Source organism: Trematomus bernacchii, unplaced genomic scaffold, assembly GCF_902827165.1.
Source record: "Trematomus bernacchii unplaced genomic scaffold, fTreBer1.1, whole genome shotgun sequence".
Classification (NCBI taxonomy): Eukaryota; Metazoa; Chordata; class Actinopteri; order Perciformes; family Nototheniidae; genus Trematomus; species Trematomus bernacchii.
In genome coordinates this window covers 461,383-481,594 of record NW_022987675.1, presented here as the reverse complement: position 1 = coordinate 481,594, position 20,212 = coordinate 461,383, and the positions used below count along the sequence as shown (strand labels likewise).

The 20,212-nt window shown below is 41.8% G+C and overlaps 1 pseudogene; it reads left to right on the top strand.

Moving 5' to 3' along the window:
• Positions 1 to 10,031: 10,031 nt before the first annotated feature.
• On the top strand, positions 10,032 to 14,505 carry LOC117487608 (annotated as a pseudogene).
• The last annotated feature ends 5,707 nt before the right edge of the window (positions 14,506 to 20,212 follow it).

The window sequence follows — 20,212 nt, the reverse complement described above, 5'->3', positions numbered from 1 at the left end:
CAGGCGGTACCGCAGCATCCGGACTGAAACCTCCAGACTCAGGGACAGTTTCATCCCACAGGCCATAAGACTATTAAACACCTGAACTTAGAAACAACATCCATAACATTCATCTGGCTGCTACTTAGACATTATTTATCTAATATATCATATTCCAATCACTTGTATATAGACTCGTATTGCACTATTTCACTTTTTACTATTTTACTATTTTTCTTTTTGTATTTACTTGCACTATTTGTTCTGTGTAGCCTATCTGTTTTATTGTGTTGCACTGTTGGAGGAGCCTGTGACCTAAGGGGGGGGTAGGACACGTTCTAAGCACATGGTGTAGTCCCATAGCTGAGGATTCTGGGTAGTGTAGTGTCTTCTGCCATCCACACACTACGAACAAATATTTGTTTCTCCGAATCGAAAGGGGAAAATACAAAAGCATTGTACACAATTTAAACCAATCAATGTTGTTTAATTAACAAGGATAATCTGGTGTTTTTGAGTTGATGAGTAGTGCAGATATCACTGTAAATAAAATCAATGGACAGTAAGGAGAATACTTACTTCCGGGTGTAAAATGCTCTGTTATCCAATGGGAATGGACGCTCAGCTCTTTGGGTCCGTAATACAATAAAGGGGACTTAATCAAATAGGAATATAATTATCTTTTAAATAACGTTAACTAAAGGGAACAATCTCTTTGACACAGCTGAAGCTCTGGCCTTCCTTAAAAACGAACTAATTTAATAAAAATCACAGTTGTATTACACACAATGCATTGTTTTTTGAGAACAAACATTGGTGAATAATGCACCATAATACATTCTGACGAAAAATAAAAATTATTATGAATACAAATAAAATAAAAGAAGCCTCCTGTGAGTTACTACAAGCTATAAAGTAGATTTTAAAAACGTTTTATAGAATAAAAGCTCACTGCTGGACGTTGTAGAAATGCGTGTGTGCACCACGACAAAGGAGCCTCATTCACTTTACATTGGGGTTGTTTGCGTGGTGCAGACACGTAAATGTAGCAAAGTTCGTGACTCCACTACGCAATGCGGTGTTAAGGAGTCGTGGTGGAGTCACGCATTCTGGTGAGACCAGGTTGCATTGTCGACCGCTCACACGGGGTGCTCGTAAGCTAATGGAGAATGTGGCATGTTCGACGATGTAGTCACATATAGTTTCTCCCAGCGACCCGAGTCTTGGCACAGAAATGCCTCATGGAATTGCCGACATATTTCAAAATGGCTTCCATTAGCCCCTCCCCCCATAAAGTCGGCCATTTTGGAAAATGTGCGTTTTAAGCGCGTTTTTGCGAACTCCTCCTAGGGAAATGATCGGAAAAATTCAAATCCACCACAAGTTCAGCCCATATCCAATGTGATGCTAAATTGCGAATGAATAGTCGACCGCTCAAACGGGGTGCTCGTAAGCTAACGGAGAATGTGCCATTTTCGACGATTTAAATGGCACAAATTCGCTAAAATGAGCTTCGGACGTGAAACTTGGGACACACGTCACCGCCCACGACCTTTTCCAGACTGTACAATAAAACCGTGCGTTTTGTGAAATCAGCTCAGTAGCGCCCCCTATTGTGCGGTATTCACATATAGTTTCTTCAAGCGACCCGAGTCTTGGCACAGACATGCCTCATGGAATTGCCGACATATTTCAAAATGGCTTCCATTAGCCCCTCCCCCCATAAAGTCGGCCATTTTGGAAAAAGTGCGTTTTAAGCGCGTTTTTGCGAACTCCTCCTAGGGAAATGATCGGAAAAATTCAATTCCAGCACAAGTTCAGCCCATATCCAATGTGATGCTAAATTGCGTATGAATAGTCGACCCCTCAAACGGGGTGCTCGTAAGCTAACGGAGAATGTGCCATTTTCAACAATTTAAATGGCACAAATTCGCTAAAATGAGCTTCGGACGTGAAACTTGGGACACACGTCACCGCCCACCACCTTTTCCAGAATGTACAATAAAATCGTGCGTTTGGTGAAATCAGCTCAGTAGCGCCCCCTATTGTGCGGTATTCACATATACTTTCTCCCAACTACGCGAATGTTGGCACAGACGTTCCTCATGGAATTGCGGACATATTTCCAAATGGCTTCCATTAGCCCCGCCCCCCAGAAAGTCGCCCATTTTGAGAAGTGGCCGTTATTCATGCATTTTAACCTGTTTCACACCTTCCCCCCGGTACCGGGCGGATAAACGCGTCATTTGCAGGAAACAACGTCTAAGGAATCTTAATATTGAATAAAACTATGAATGTGTTATATCCATGTAACGGGAAGAAACTCAGCTAACTGATCTTTTTAATTTTTTTTTTTCAAAAAAAACCCACATTGCTAGCACTCAGCCTCTGAATTAGCCTCAAGCGAAAAAAACGTAACATACTAAGGCAACTAAACTCACTCTAACTCCCTTATTACTTATCCTAGATGCACAACTAACCACTCTTTTTTGGTGTCCTGGAGACACTGAATCTACCGGTGCCCTCCTCAACACTCAGTGATAAACATTCGCGACGCTCTAAACGAAAGCGTACATCATCACATGTGGAGCTAAGAAGCTAAACACGTAAATATGGCTTACCTTGGTCAAAAGTGGTCTTCAATGGCATTAAAACGATAAAAAAACGATGCTGCAGTTAATCCATAGGTTCATCCTATGTGTCTGTGCCTTCTTTGAAATTATTTCTGATAATCCATAAGCAATACAACTGCGTTTTAGTTTCCAAACTCCAGAAGGAGACATTCCTCCAGTTTGGTTTCGTTTTCCACACGCGAAGCAACCACATTTTTTCTTTACAACGTGTCTGGGTGGGAGCCTCCCCCTTCGATTCTATTGGCTCTAACGGTCACAAGGGTATGTCAACCAACCAAATCGAGCAAGGGGGGCCAGAGATAGGTCAAATCCACCCAAATGACCCCAGATGGCCCAGTTTTTGGCTAAATCTCTCTAAAAAAGTCAAATTTCACTTGTTTTGCATCAATCTTGATACAGGGTACTTATTATATGTTGTACTTTGGATTCCTAAAGCTTTTAGTCTACTAACCCATCATCCAAGGGTAGTTTTCACTATCTGTAAAAAATAATTTTTGGACAGACACTATAATTTACAGTTTTTTTACTATGTAAAATCTGAATTTTCTTTAAAATAAAAAACATTTATATTGATTCTGACACTTCTACATCCAACTCACAGGTTTATCATTACTTTGAGAACAAAGATTATTAATTTAACCCTTTTAGAAGGGAAGATATGGTCATTTGTTCTGGGAATGTCATTTTCGAGCCTGAGACCTGAAAAACAGGCTCAGAGTGGAACACCCACATTTTTGCTCACACCTCCTAGGGAAATGATCGGGAAAATTCCAGTCCAGGACACGTTCAGCCCATATCCAACATCATGCTAAATGGCGAATAAAATAGTTGCTAGCTCAATCGGGGCGGACGTTAGCTAACAGAGAATGTACCATTTTTGACGAGGGTTAGGGTTAGGGTTAGGGTTAGGGTTAGGGTTAGGGGTTAGTCACTCATCGCATATAGTTTTCCCCATATTCATGACACGCTGTATACACATTGCTATTATCATGGCACACATTTTTCAAAAGCCGTTTCATTAGCCCCGCCCCCCAGAAAAATGGCAATTTGGAAAGATGGCTGTTTGTCATGCATTTTGCGCACATTTTTGCACACTGCTCTTAGGGAAATGATCGGACAAATTCCAGTCAAGGACAAATTATGCCCATATCCAACATCATGCTGAATTGGGAATGAAGTAGTTGCTAGCTCAATCGGGGCGGTCGTAAGCTAACAGAGAAGATACAATTTTTGACCATTTACACTATTTGGTTTCATGCAAAATATCAACTGTTCATTTGGAGATGTCTACTAAAGCATACAAATACAGTGTGTAATGTCGGCCTGTTACTTATATTACTGAGTGATATATATTATACGCACTCTTCTGTTTTCCGCACTGGCCTCGGCAGCTGTTGTCGCTGTAAATGTCGGCTCACAATTAAAGCAGTTGTATTAAAAATATACATGGCCTAATATCCAGAGGAGATGCGTTTCTTGAGTAAACAAACGGTAAAGGGCAGAAAGTCTGCACAACCCACTGCACCACACGCCACGATTACTGCTCCTCCAGACAGCCTCGGCGATAATCGATCCTCGACGAGCCTTTACGGATATTCCGTTTCCTTCCAGGCGGCGCGCCCACATCCGTTTCCGGGTCGCTGCCGGAGGACCTGGGACTCCGGGCCGCAAACGTTTGACAAACGGCTCATTTCGGCGGACTCGCGCGCTACCGCCGGACGCCGGGACGACCGGCGACACTACCCTGCGGGCGCTCGGAGGCGAAGGCCCGCCCACAACTGCGTGCACGTCTGTGACCGCAGTTTTAATTTATATTATTATCAAGCCTAACTATCAGACAATAATAACTCAAGGAAAATGGCTCTAACAATATATATATATATATATATATATGTATATGTATACAAGGTATTTTTGTGAGTCATACTATGGTTTAAAATGTATTGAATGGGAGAAGTAGTAGATGGACAAAAATACCAAACACTAATTATTCATTTCATTTTATATACGGTAATACTAAGGAGGCATAGGCCTATATGATGATATAATGTTTGACATTATTGATATTAAAAAAGTGATTTGTTTTCCATGTCATTCATGTGTTTTTCTTATCAGAAAGTGAAGTTATTTATTTGTAAGCTTCAAATCCAAATGTTTCCCTCAATGGCTTTTGTGCCCTGAAAAAATGTGTGACACCAAAGGCCAAATGGCCTTGCCCCTAAAATGACGAAAATCCAAGCCTGATCCTCAGTAGTGGATCTTTGCAGCAAGTGGACCATGAAGGCCTGATTCACGCAGTCTCCTCTGAACAGTGGATGTTAAGATTGTCTGCTCCTTGAGCTCTGTGATCATTTATGTGAGCTCTAATCTGAGGTGCTTTAATTTGCGGTTTCTGAGGCTGGTAACTCTGATGTATTTATCCTCTGAGCAGAGGTAACTCTTGCTCTTCCTTTCCCGGGGGGGTCCTCATGAGAGCCAGTCTCATCATAGCATTCGATGGTTTTTGCGACTGCACTTGAGGATACATTCAAAGTTCTTGACATTTTCCGGATCGACTGGCCTTCATTTCTTAAAGTGATGATGGACGGTCGCTTCTCTTTACTGGGTTGAGTGGTTCTTGCTATAATATGGATTACAACAGCAGTCAAATAGGGCTTTCCACTGTGCACTAACTCTACCTCTGCTCAACACAACTGATGGTCTCAAACACATTAAGAAGGCAAGTCATTCCACACATTGACTCTTGACAAGGCACACGTGTTCATTGAAAACCATTCCAGGTGACGACCTCATGAAGCTGACTGAGAGAAGCCAAGAGTGTGCAAAGCTGTCATCAAGGCAAAAGGGGGCTACTTTGAAGAATCTAAAATAAAAATCATATTCTTGATTTTTTAACACTTTTTTGTTCACTAGATAATTCCATATGTGTTCTTTCATAGTTTTGATGACTTCAGTATTAATCTATAAAGTAGAAACACATTTAAATAAACAAAAAACATTGAATGAGAAGGTGTCCAAACTTTTGACTGGTACTGTATATAAAAAACACACATATTTTAATATTGAGCAGGTTCCCTCATCTATAATCATTTATACAAGCGCAACTTTGAACATGTACAGCAGTAAAATGCAACATACACAATAATCAAGAAACAACATAAATGAAACACTCACAGGGAACATTTTACTGCACCGTCATTACTTTTACATAAGAAGGTGCCGTCAAATGTTCTGTTAATACTTGCATACTTTTACTTAAATAAGGTTTGAATGCAGGATTTAAATTTGTAACAGAGTATTGTAATTCTATACTGTAGGCGTAGTGTATCTGTGAACGATCCCAAATACAATTCCTTGTTTACATTGCAGCTAGTGCTACGCCAGAAGAAAAAACCCTTTTTCATTTTGAACTGGAAGTGGAAAGGGGCTGGGCTACATGAGGTGACTTGAGCCAACACAAATACACAATAGGTGGGACTAAGAAAGATAATGTGAAAATATAAAAACAAAGGCATTAATTAGGGCTGCAAAATGTCTCCCATTGTAATGGTGATGAGATTTGTAAATGCTAACACTTAACAGTTTGTTCTGACTGTGTGTTTCCTGTTTCCTGCAGACGTCCAGCAGCTGGTGGTGGTTAAAGAAGAGATTCTCCCTGACCAGCAGGAGTTGAGCACCAGTCTGGACCAGGAGGACCCAGAGCCCCCCCCACACATTAAGCAGGAACAGGAGGAACTCAGGATCAGTCAGGAGGGAGAGCAGCTTCAGGAGCTGGAGGAGGCTGATATCACCAAGTCCACTTTCACTCCTGACCCTGTGAAGAGTGAAGATGATCAAGAGAAACCTCAGTCCGCTCAGCCTCATCAAAGACAAACTGAACACATGGAAACAGAAGCTGATGGAGAGGACTGTCGAGGACCAGAACCAGCCAGGAGCTCAGATCCAGAGAGCAGTTTACAACCAGAGACTGAGGACGACACTGAAGACTCTTCTGAACCTGACACTGGAGACTCTTCTGAACCTGACACTGAAGACTCTTCTGAACCTGACACTGGAGACTCTTCTGAACATGACACTGGAGACTCTTCTGAACCTGACACTGAAGACAGTGCTGATTGGAAGGAGACCACAGAACCTGCATCAGGCTCAAACTCACTGAAAAATAGACATGAATCTGTCAGTGATCCACGACGTAGTGCTGAAAAGAAACCATTCAGCTGCTCAGTCTGTAAGAAAGCTTTTTCACAGAGGGGAAATTTAAAGTCACACATGAGAATCCACACAGGAGGGAAATCACACAGCTGCTCAGTCTGTAAGAAAGCTTTTTCACGGAGTGGAAATTTAAAGTCACACATGAGAAGCCACACAGGAGAGAAACCACACAGCTGCTCAGTCTGTAAGAAAGCTTTTTCACGGAGTGGAAATTTAAAGTCACACATGAGAATCCACACAGGAGAGGAACCACACAGCTGCTCAGTCTGTAAGAAAGCTTTTTCACGGAGTGGACATTTAAAGGCACACATGAGAATCCACACAGGAGAGAAACCACACAGCTGCTCAGTCTGTAAGAAAGCTTTTTCACAGAGTGGACATTTAAAGTCACACATGAGGATCCACACAGGAGAGAAATCACACAGCTGCTCAGTCTGTAAGAAAGCTTTTTCATGGAGTGGAAATTTAAAGGCACACATGAGAATCCACACAAGAGAGGAAAAATAGATCTGCAAAGTTTGTGACAAAAGATTTAAATGGCGTAATCGTTGAAAAAGACACAAGAGTGTTGGTAAGGGAATACATTTGTCTATTTTGTATCCTGATGACCTGAGGCCTGTACTACATAGCCGGATTTTCGCTTAGCCGGCTGACTTCAGGGAAAACTCGGGCTTTCCGGTCCTACGATGCTGGTTCTCTTTTTAGCGGGCTAGATCTCCATGGTAACTTATGATGAGCGGCTAACCTCCTCGGGAGGAGGTTTGGTTGCAGGCTAAGAGATCAACTCAGTGAAAGCACCGCTTCAACTGACTGTGTGAACGTGAAAATTAATAGAATATCCCCTCCCATCTTCAGAGCAATCTGACTATTATAATATTAGCGTTAAGAAAGCTTACTTAAATATCTGCCACGACATAAGTAACCGGATCAGAGTAACATTAAGTACAGTCCGCGGCACTGTGAGTGCAGACGTCGATGTGTCCCATTATCATTCATATCATATCACATCATAATGTATCATATATTTCCTTATCTGAGTCAGCTTCTTGAGCCGTATCTGGCCATGCAACACTCACAGTGTCACATACTTTATGCAGAAGTATTATTTTAAGCAACAAATTAAGTTGACAAAACACTCGAGTCAAATTATCCTAATTAAAGTCAGATCCACTCGTGTCTTGGACGGGGCAGTGATATCATAAACCTGTTAATGTACGCATTCAAACACTTTTTCTTTTACCAGCTGTATTCACCTTGCAGGTGCAGCTATGTGGCTTTTATCCTGGATAAAGTGTTTAAGTCATGGATGTTTAAAGTATAACTTCTTCATATTTGACTAATATTAAAGTTCACTTTTCATTCAGGAAGTATGACGCTGCGCTGTCAGTACGCTTGTCCATGTTTGAGATTGGTCGAATGCTCCAAATACCACCCCTTTCATGTGAACGCGCACCTAACTAGATAGGACACGGCTGGCTTGAGCGATCCACTTGATAACCAGCGTCGTAGTACAGTTTAGCGAGAGCGCGTATGTTTTGGATTGGGCCAACCGGCTAACTCCAACATATCCAGGTTAGGAAAATCCGGCTTCGTAGTACAGGCCTCTGATACCGTTACATGTAATACGTTACTCCCTCAGCCTGTTTTCACCCACCTGCAACCGATTCGCTAATAATCACAAATGTTCATTTCTTCGACCCCTTGACTCGACTATTTCTTGTTTAATAATCGTTACATCTCCTCAGGACCAAGTTCCCGTGTCCTGCCCTTCACCTGCTGATCAACCACTGCTCATTTAAGGTGGACTCACCTTTACAAGGGACCAGCTAGTCTTAGTGTCTTAATGCAAACGTTTTGTAAAGTGATGCTCGACCATCAACGTGCTGTTGGGTTGTGTGCTCTCTGCAGGACGGGGTCTGGACTCAAAGATTGTTTATGGTATGAGAGCTTCATTCTGTTTTTGTTGTCTAAACAACGCCAACAGAGCGATACGTCTTCTTTCCAGCAGATGGCATACATGTTACATCATCCAGTTCAACTGTCATCCACATATTAGTGATTCAAAACAGCAATGTGTGAGATATGGCTAGTAATTGACTATTTCAACAGAATGTGAAGAGGTTACAGTCTTGAGGCCATGTCCAATATGTTTATGTTTTGTTTGATTAAATCTACTGAAATGAGCATTCAATGACTAAATGATTCTTAATTACTGTCATTACATCATGGGTTTGCATTGCAATATTAGAACGCATAAAACCCAACTTTATTTCTTCCAAGTTGCGGGTGTTCATTGTTTAGAAGTCCGCTGTGTTTCATCCAAGCGTCCACTTCGTGCTCCGATAATGCTGAAAGTATCTGTTGTATGCTTTACCTGCTCCAGTAACAAAAGTGTAATTCACTGGACAGAGACAAGAGATAGTGGATGGATCCAGAGGAGAACCAGAAGATAGTCCGTATAGAGCCTTCAGGTTCTGAAAATGATCAGGGATAGAGCTAGAAAAAAACTCCAAAAACCTGAATAGAGCTAGAAGATAGCCAGAACAAAGCCAAGAAAGACCCAGTAGGAAGACAGGAAGGAGCCACAAGAGTTTGTATTCTTTATTTTTTAATATTCAAGCTCTTCTCTTAAGATATTATAACTTCTCAACATGTATCCTTTTATGCATTAAAAAAACCTTACATTTTTGCTACCAATTATTGAGATTGTTTCACAGCTTTATCTTAAATATTTAGACTTTTTTTCTATACATATAGATGACATAGGATGAACAGCACGATCCACTCTGCTGGATTCTGCCCAAATCGGCTCAAAATGCATGCAAACATCTGGCTTTATCCATACTCCTGCAGTTGTATTGTTCTGGATTCATAGTGAAGTGTATTAGATGTTCTGCACTCTTATTGTTATGTATTTAATATAAAGTGAAATACCCATAAAGTCAGAAAAGAAAAGAGTCTCACTTAAGGAAAAAGGTTCTTCATTTGCACATAAACATGGTCAAATATTTAAAATTGTGACCAGATGAAATTATATTATATACAGTATATATATATAATATTGACATTAAATGTGCTTTAATTTGTAAGGTTTTTCTTTGGTTTTGAATGGTAAGCTTTAAAAAACACATTGTGTGCCCTACTGCATATTGCAGTATGGAAGCCAGCATATGTATATGGCTATTCTGACTATAGGTAGGGCACACAATGATGGGCACACATGGGCCTAGTGAGGAAGTGAGTACGATAGTACAGCTTTTCTCCACTTAGAGGATGTGTATTTAACCAAATGCAGCGCTCTGAACGTCTGTCATCATGCGAAAACGTAACCAGCTTAACGTTTTTTAACCGCTTACTCTTTAAAGAAGACACATCATTTTTATAGTGAAACAAAAATGTTGCGGTGTAAGCTGGTAAATCAAGCTTCGTCATTAATAAGTCGTTTTAACTGTGGTGTTGGTAAATTAAGTGTAACTCGACGGCACAGTCAAGATGTTGAAGTGAAGCATTTACAATCGGCCGAATTGTTGGAAATACATACTTCCTGTCTCATTAGTGGCCAGGTTTAATGGTTTCATATTTAAAACATGATATTAACACAGATAAAACATTTTTCCAATGTACTGTCTGAAATGATTACTCGCTGCCGACATTTAAATAAAATGAACGCTCTGTCTCCCCAAATCTCGCGAGAGTTCTTTTTCCTGCGACGGATTTGTGTCGACCTCGGGTTGCGGTCGAATAGTCCATTTAGCTTAGGAACCTTCCTAACGGAGTGAAATGACCCGGAAGTCCCTCAGTGGCAGCCATGATAAGTGCCGTTCGAATTCTCTAAATTAAATGGAAAGGAGGTTTCAAACTTCCTTTATAACCTCCTTTAGCTTAGGAACCACTGGACCTCCCTAACCGAAAGGAGAGGAGAAAATGCTGTCCCACAATGCCTTGCGGCCGCGGCATTTGCCATCACACAACAGTCGGCCGTTCACGGAAACAACCGATTATGAACGAGAAATGATATCATGAAAGTTACGGTGCTTATTAAGCATTTTAAAATGTATGTGGTAAGTTGCCAAAGTGCTTTGTTTTGAACGTTCATCAGTATTATAATCAAAAAGAGAAATATGAACGTTAGTTTTTACTGAAATGATCAAATAAAGTCAACATTTCACAGTCTTTACTAAGCTGTGTGGGGTTTGTTCAACTTTTAAAAAGATGTTTGAATGGTGATATACACAGTGATAGATGTTAAGGACTAACGTTTATAATAAATACATTTGTATTGATTTTAAGATCTTTTCATAGTTCATACAATCATACGTATTGGGATCATTTGTATTAATGTGGACCGGAGGGAGAGGTTGACGAGCATAAGTTTCACTTTCCTTTTTTATTTCAATTCCAACTTTGGTCATGAAGAATATGTTTCTCTGTTGTCCCCGTTCATAAAGCACAACAGCATCAGAGCACGGTGCAGAGTCTCTAGATGAGTTTACAGTAGTCCCTCGTTCTTATTAAACATCCATGTTGTAGTCCGCTGTATAGAAAACTGTAGTTTCCATAGTTTCCCCACCGCAGCAGGCGCACATTTATGACCTCCGCTGGCGCATCATAAACACGTCGGATAGTGAAAGTGCAGTCGGATTCTCTAAAGTACCGCAGTCTCTTCTCCTAAATCCTTTTGAATTCTCCTATCCACTATCCCTTAACCCCATGACGTTTCATTCCGAGGTCAAGGAATAGACGATAGGGTTAGAACTTAGGAGCTGATTTTTTGGAGTATTCGACCGCGACCTCGGTTTAGTGTCTTTACATTACATTGCATTTAGCTGACGCTTTTATCCAAAGCGACTTACAATAAGTGCATTCGACCAAGAAGATACAAACTTGAAGAAAACAGAATCCTATAAGTACATCAGGTTTCATAGAGCCAACACATTTCAAGTGCTACTCAACTGGCTTTAGATAAGCCAGTCCTTTGTTAGTAAGTGCTTTGTTAGTAATGTTATTGCTCAAAGTGGAGTCGAAAGAGATGAGTTTTCAGTCTGCGCCGGAAGATGTGTAAGCTTTCTGCTGTCCTGATGTCAATGGGGAGCTCATTCCACCATTTTGGAGCCAGGATAGCAAACCCACGTGTTTTCTCTAATGTCTTCACATTAGAGAGATGAGAGACATGGTTCCAATTTTTACTTTATTTAGGTCGAATTAGATGATTATTATGTGTGTTTACGTTCTGGCCTGCCACGCCACTAGTCTCCTAAAGGGGTGTGGCAGTGGCGCAATCCGTGTGAGACAGTTGCAGAAAATGTAAATGCGTCTCCTCTCTTAACACTGGCCCACATTCACGTCCAATCGTGCCACCTGTCTGCCAACAACTGCGTCATTGTGCTTTCGGTATTTGACGTATAAACAGTATTTAGCCTCTTTTTGTTTTGAATTATAACTGTCTTTCTGTTCAGATGACAAATGTGTGCGTCAGGTGACTTAAATCATGATATGTTTGGTTCTTATTAAAATAGTAATAGAGCAGTCCTCCCACATGTGATGATATGCCACTAGAATGTATGTTACACACATGTTTTTGCACAAGAATCAGCCACTAGGCTTCCTTTTTATGATAGTTTCTTAACAACCTTTTTTCCCTTTTACAGCGCGAGTGCCTCTCAATCCACGTTGGTCAGGCTGGTGTGCAGATTGGCAATGCCTGCTGGGAGCTTTACTGCCTGGAACATGGGATCCAGCCGGACGGCAGGAAGCCTGGTGACCAGAACATCTCAGGAGGAGTGGACGATTCCTACAACACCTTCTTCAGTGAGACTGGAGCTGGAAAGCACGTCCCCAGAGCAGTGTTTGTTGACCTGGAGCCCACTGTCATCGGTACATTCTCATTCATTATAAATGATAAAAGTATCATAAACCTTTTCCCCCCTCTGTCATTCAAAACCTTCAATAATGTAATGCTCATTACCCTTAGATGAGGTGCGCACGGGGACTTACCGCCAGCTGTTCCACCCTGAGCAGCTGATCACTGGCAAGGAGGATGTTGCCAACAACTACGCCCGAGGACACTACACCATCGGCAAGGAGGTCATCGACCTGGTGATGGACAGAATCCGAAAGCTGGTCAGTACATTTAGAACAGAAGTCAATTTTGCTGAAGAGTATTAAATGGAGATGAATCAGTTTATTGCTAAGTAGATTTTCGCATACAAGGAGTATGCAATCATATTGTGGTGAATGGCAAAAATAAGTATTGCAAAAGCCAAGTGTCATAACTAATAATAAATATGTGAAGTATATGTTTTAAAATGTAGAGCTGTACAGTGACAAACACAAGATATAACAATCTGGTATCACTCTTTCAAAGTGAGCATATTTCCCCGATTCTGGCCCACTTGCATCGGCTTCCTCCACCCTGCAGAATTCAGTTTAAGATCCTCCTGATCGCATTCAAAGCCCTCCATGGTATGGCACCCTCTTATCTCTGATCTGTTTTCATTGAATCTATATGTTTACATGCTGTGCACTAATACGCTTTTTTATCATTAGCTGTGAACCCTTGGCACTGCTGTCTTTGTATTATATAAATACATTTATTATTATTTCATGATTTTCTCTTTTTCTTTCAGTCCGACCAGTGCACCGGTCTTCAGGGTTTCCTGGTGTTCCACAGCTTCGGAGGGGGCACCGGCTCTGGTTTCACCTCCCTGCTGATGGAGCGTCTGTCCGTCGACTACGGCAAGAAGTCCAAACTGGAGTTCTCCGTCTACCCAGCTCCCCAGGTGTCCACCGCTGTGGTGGAGCCCTACAACGCCATCCTGACCACCCACACCACCCTGGAGCACTCTGACTGTGCCTTCATGGTTGATAATGAGGCTATTTATGATATCTGCCGTAGAAACCTTGATATCGAGCGTCCCTCTTACACAAACCTGAACAGGTTGATGAGTCAACTTGTGTCCTCCATCACTGCCTCCCTTCGTTTTGATGGTGCCCTCAATGTTGATCTGACAGAGTTCCAGACCAACTTGGTGCCCTACCCCCCGTATCCACTTCCCTCTGGCCACCTATGCCCCTGTTATTTCTGCAGAGAAAGCTTACCATGAGCAGCTCTCAGTGGCAGAAATCACTAATTCCTGCTTCGAGCCAGCCAATCAGTTGGTGAAATGCGACCCACGCCACGGTAAATACATGGCCTGCTGCCTTTTGTATCGTGGTGATGTCGTTCCCAAAGACGTGAACGCTGCCATTGCCACCATCAAAAGCAAGCGCTCCATCCAGTTTGTGGACTGGTGCCCCACTGGTTTCAAGGTGGGCATCAACTACCAGCCGCCCACTGTAGTTCCTGGTGGAGACCTGGCCAAGGTCCAGAGGGCTGTGTGCATGCTGAGCAACACCACTGCTATTGCAGAGGCCTGGGCTCGGCTTGACCACAAGTTTGATCTGATGTACGCTAAGCGTGCCTTTGTGCACTGGTATGTGGGTGAGGGTATGGAGGAGGGAGAGTTCTCTGAGGCCAGAGAGGACATGGCCGCACTGGAGAAAGATTACGAGGAGGTTGGAGCTGATAGCCTGGGAGATGAGGATGAGGAAGGAGAGGAGTATTAGAAAGCTTTATTGATCTCTGATCCATGCTGTTTTATTAATGTCAAGAAAATAAAGTTGTTCATTGACTGAACCTGAACCTATGCTTTCCTCTCGTCAATGAATACACTGTTAAACATGACCTATCTGCCTAGATGGGTTGTTGTATGTATTCACTTGCTCAGTTCAATCAAAAATGTTTTCACACAGATGCTATTGCTCAATTCAGTCACTTGGAGGCAGTGGTGTTTAACACGTATATATCTGTTCTCTGAACACACCAGGCATGGCAATCTAGTTAAATGCTAGATTAATCACTACATGATTTCTCAACATCAGATGATTCAAGAGTACCATTTGCATATCTTACATTGACTTATTTAAGATTGGATTTGTGCTTTACGTGAGAAGAACAGAGTCCTAACCCCGGCCTGATCTCAAATAGGGTGTGGTATTCACTCTGGCCCAAGGGAGGGATAGTAGTGAGGCGGGGGTGGGGCTCTCATGCTGGCAGACAGGTGGTGTTTCAAAAGACTTAGTTCTGCTGTTCCCAGACTGGAAAATGAATGAAACTGAAAGCAACACATTAGGAACCATGTAAAGCCAACATTGAAAAGGGCTACATAGTGTTGTAAGGAGATGAGTGTTTTCACAGGTGTTGTAAACGTTTTTTTATTTTCAGTTCTGTAATCATTCACCATGTTCGGTTACAAATAAATGCTTTTTCTTGACATTAAGCAGATATTTAATGTCATTAAAACAGAAAAACAAAATGGATTCTACAATACAAAAACATACACAGCTCTCATTTAAAACCCAACAGGAACATACAGTACTGTGACTCTCATAAGCTTCCTATTGCCCCCTTTTCTACAGCTCCCAAACCAAAGCAGCAAATTGACAATAATGCATATAAATCCCAGTGAAAAGAGAAAGTTCCACAGTGTAGTACACCACAGTCTCAAATGCAATTAGCTGAAATGTAACTGGACCTGCTTTGGAGTCTGAAGAGACAGAGCAGCAGCAAGATGAAAACAAAAAGACTGGCTTAATGTTGGATTGCAGTTTTCTGTTGAAACTTGCAGATATTAAAACAATAATACCAGTAATCTTCACACGTCTGCTGCAGTGTCTCAATCAAGTTTAAGGCACAGTGGAGAGAATATTCAGTTTGTATGTTATTAACATTCTTCATAATACAAACGCGTCTTGTGACAAAGTGTAATGATCGTTCAGGTCTAATCAGCCAGTGTGTGCCAATGAAGGGTTCAAAATCCTTTTCTTTTGCAAAGATGTGACTTCTTTAGCGCTGCTTCTCCAGTGTAAGCACGGAGGACATACTCTACCATCCAGCCCCGACTTTAACATGCAAACATCTTCATATCCAGACGTTCTGAATCAGGTTCATGTCCTTCAGTTTGTCAATCCTCTGGAAAGAGAGGAGCTTCACATAGCCTCACAGTCACACCAGCAACAACCTTTAGAAAAGCTGCGGCCATCTGCGTGAGGCTTCTTCTTCTTCTTTTCTTATCTCTGGTCCTAACTGAGGACGAGGCGTCTCTCTCCAACACTTCTGCAGAGTGGTGACCTGCAGATTAAAACACCATTTGTATTTGAGTAGACTCCCTATTCCCTCAAGTTTGTATACTGTGTTATTTCACATTTGATTTGTTTATTAATGACCTGAGGTGGACGATGTCTCATGACAAAATGTGTACGAAGAGAATGGCCAGGCCAATGTTGAGAAGGATGACCATGCATATCATTATGGTGTTTGGGCCCTTCAAGAGAGGTAACCATGAGACATGAGGGCAGGGAAGGCAGTTTACCATCTTGTGGATCCGCACCAGTCTGGTTTCAAGGCAGGTCACTCCACAGAAACTGCTCTCCTTGCTGTCTCTGAGGAACTGCACACTGCTAAAGCAGCCTCCCTCTCCTCTGTCATCATCCTGTTGGACCTGTCTGCTGTATTCGACACGGTGAACCATCAGATCCTTCTTCACACTCTCCAAGAATTTGGAGTTTCAGGCTCTGCACTTTCCCTCCTCACCTCATACCTCAAAGACCGTACCTACAGGGTAACTTGGAGAGGGTCCGACCCGTGTCAATTAACTACAGGTGTCCCTCAGGGCTCTGTTCTTGGTCCCCTCCTCTTCTCCTTGTACACAAACTCGCTCGGATCTGTCATTAGCCCGCATGGTTTTTCATACCACTGCTACGCTGACGACACCCAATTCATTCTGTCCTTTCCCCGCTCAGAGACCCAGGTCGTCGCACGCATCTCTGCTTGTCTAGCTGACATCTCTCAGCATTCTCAGCAGGAAATGCATTCTCTACTTTATTTATGTAATGCTTCTTTGTTTTAATGCAATCTGAACTGCATTTGTGTCTGAAATGTAAACCCTTTGCCATAATCCTATTCCCTGTTCAAGTTGTCCTTTCCTCTCATCATGTGGGTATTTTGAGGTCAAGTGTTTGTATAATTCTTACCTTTTAAGGTAGAATGAAGAAGTTTAAAATGTGAAGCAACTCACAGCATTCTGAAACATGAGGTCTCTATAAGGGTGGTACACTTTGGGACCAATCAGTAAGTAGCACCTTGGTGACATTACAAAGCATACCGAGTACCGACTCAATGACTACTCATTATACATTTCAAAAGACGCACCCTAGACCTGAACCTGTTTGGCAGGAAGAGCAAATGGAAAATCATTTGATTATCTAACAATATAAATGTATGTTAGCAAAGATCTAGAGCAGAGAGATCCTTTGATGAACCATCAAAGTGAATTGTATTGGTTTCTTGGAGTGTTTACCACTTCAAATACATGTATGCAATAAGAACTTAGTGTGGGAACAAAATAATAACTAACAAGGACCCAGAGAAGCCATCATCTAGATCTCTCCATTTCTCATCAAGGAATACAAAACAACACCTTTTTTAGTTTGTTTTAATCCCAATTGTGTTTTTGATGAGCAGAATACATTCTGAATGTAAATCTTCTTGGCTCGAGATATTTCACTGAAACCTTGAAGTTTGACCAAAAGGAGCATCCTTTGAACTGTGGATAGTTCTGAGATACCCCTTTCACACCAACGCAACTCCGGTTCAAGCTCCGTGCTAGAGCTTTTCTGGTTCAGAACCGGCTCTTTTCACACCGCTCAGAGCCCGACTGGTGCTGCCGCTGCTGCGTCATGACGTCACAGTTTACGTCGCCGATTTTCTCCCCAACGGAGCTCGAAGTTTTCAGAGAATAAGAATAGGAAAATCAGCATAAAAAGTAAGCAGAGGCAAGAGCAAGCAGAAAAGCGTCTGCACTGTAAGAAAGATAACAGTGTAGTAGAGGCAGAGAGTTTCTCATTTCATGCAGTGTTTTATATCTAGAAAAACCTGCGGGAAGACCTGTTAGGTATGGTATTTGTATTGTACAAATACTTTGGTTACTATTGTGATTGTTTTGTTTTTTTTTGTAAAATTTGACAAGTAGCTTGTGCTCTTCACTGAACCAGTTCAAATATTATATGGAACCTGCAAAAAAGATGAGAAGGAACACTAAAACTTGCATAAATCTGTCCACATGCATTTGAACACTAGGCAAAGTACTCAAAGCACCTCTGTGTGTCTTCAGGACCACATTGCCATGATGACACACACGCAGACTCACAAGGTGAAAACAATAGCAGCGTGGCTTTAGCAGCTGGTAATAATGGCTCTGAATTAGAGTGACAGTTTAAAAAGTATGCAACTACCTAATTCATGATCTCTTATGCGCTAACCTATCATTTCATTTGCTTCAAAGGACACAAAAGAGTTTGAGGCAGGCCTTGATGGACAACTTGTGATGAATATCGCCATCATCAGTGGCCGGTCCAACCCAGGATCTGACCATAAGATGGCAACCATCGTGGTGGAGGGAAACAAATGAATGAGCAAGCATTCTGCGTTAAATGTGTTCATACTGTTTAAAATAATGACTGTCGGCAGTGTAAACATCTTTGTTACATCTTTTGTCAAATGGATGTGTGTGATCTGCAGATTGGTGGCCATTGAAAGTTTGTTACTGTAGTTTTACAAAAACGAAGATGTTCACTGAGCTGATCCGTCTCATGGAGAAAAGAAGCTCTGATGTGAAGCAGCAGCTCAGATCCCAGCAGAAGAGAGAAGTGAGTCGAGTCAAAGAGCTTCAGGAGAAGCTGGAGCAGGAGATCTCTGAGCTGAAGAGGAGAGACGCTGAGCTGAAGCTGCTGTCTCACACAGAGGATCACAACCAGTTTCTGCACAGCTACCCCTCACTGTCAGCCCTCAGTGAACCTACACACTCATCCAGCATCAACATCCGTCCTCTGAGCTACTTTGAGGACGTGACGACGGCCCTGTCAGCAGTCAGAGACAAACTACTAGTGACTACTAGTCACTCAGACAGATTCACTGATTATCTTCAGGTCCTGAGTAGAGAGAGTCTGATAGGACGTTGTTACTGGGAGGTGGAGTGGAGAGGGACAGGAGTTGATGTAGCAGTCGCAAACAAGAATATCAGCAGAGCAGGGGGTGAATGTTTCTTTGGATACAATGACAAATTGTGGTCCCTATTCATTTCGTTACAACAGAATCCTCACTCTCGTCTCAGGTCCTCTGTCCTCCAGAGTAGGAGTGTACCTGGATCACAGAGCAGGTGTTCTGTCCTTCTACAGCGTCTCTGAAACCATGACTCTCCTCCACAGAGTGCAGACCACATTCACTCAGCCACTACATGCTGGACTTCAGCTTGATTGTGATGATGGAGACACTGCTGAGTTTTGTAAACTCAAATAGCCTGAAGTCATTGGAGGAACTCTTCTACTTCTTAAACTCATCGTGTTTCCATCAGAGCTGATTGTTCATGTCTTCACTGTGCAGAGATCAGCTGTCAATCAAACATGATGGGTGGGGCTTGAACATCTTCTCATGAGTTGTTCTGTAGATGTTGGACTTTCTTCCGGCTCCTTCCTGGGTCTGTTTAGCCATGGAGGCTGTCACTGCTCAGGAGGATTTCTGTTAACCTCAACTGAGATTTCTCTGCATGAAAATGTAAACTTTGCTCTAAATATTTGTTGAATAGGTCTTTTAGTTTTGACTAAGTCTCAAAGTGTTGAATGCATTAATGAAAGTTTGAAAAAGGAAAGAAAACACATTCAAAGAAAAGTGATAAAAAAGAAAAGCTAACAGGTTGAGTTTGTTATAAATTGTGTTTCTATTTTCAAGATGTGAGATGAGTGCCACATTTACATGTCTGTAAATAAAATGTTGGAGTTGTTCTTGTTAATAAAAGAGCTAAGAGGACGCAAGTGAAAATCTCATTATTTAGTTTTCAATCTTAAAATGAATGACCTCTCCTCTCCAGTGAAGCTGCACTAAGTTGAGATGAATTTTAAATGCATGTAGTTCTTTTTTTACTGCTACGTCCCCAATAAGCTCTAGGACAACAATGGATACAGTAACACACAACAACAAATAACATTGAGAGAGTCGGGGGGGAAGTGAACACAAGTGCATTTATTTACACCAAAGAATGGAGAGGAAGAAGCGTCTATGGAAGAGGGTTAGGAACATGTGGGAACATGTGAAACTTAAAGTCAGATAAAAATCACTTTGGTCAGACCTCAACTTTTTCTTTACTAGTGAAAGTCAGAATTCTGATAAAAAAATTAAACCTTTTTTTCAGATTTTCTATTTTTTTTTTCAAGAAAATCTCAGAAATCAGATTTTTCTTAAAATATATTTTATTTATTTTCATGACAACCTTCAGAACTTTCTTCATAGATCTGAC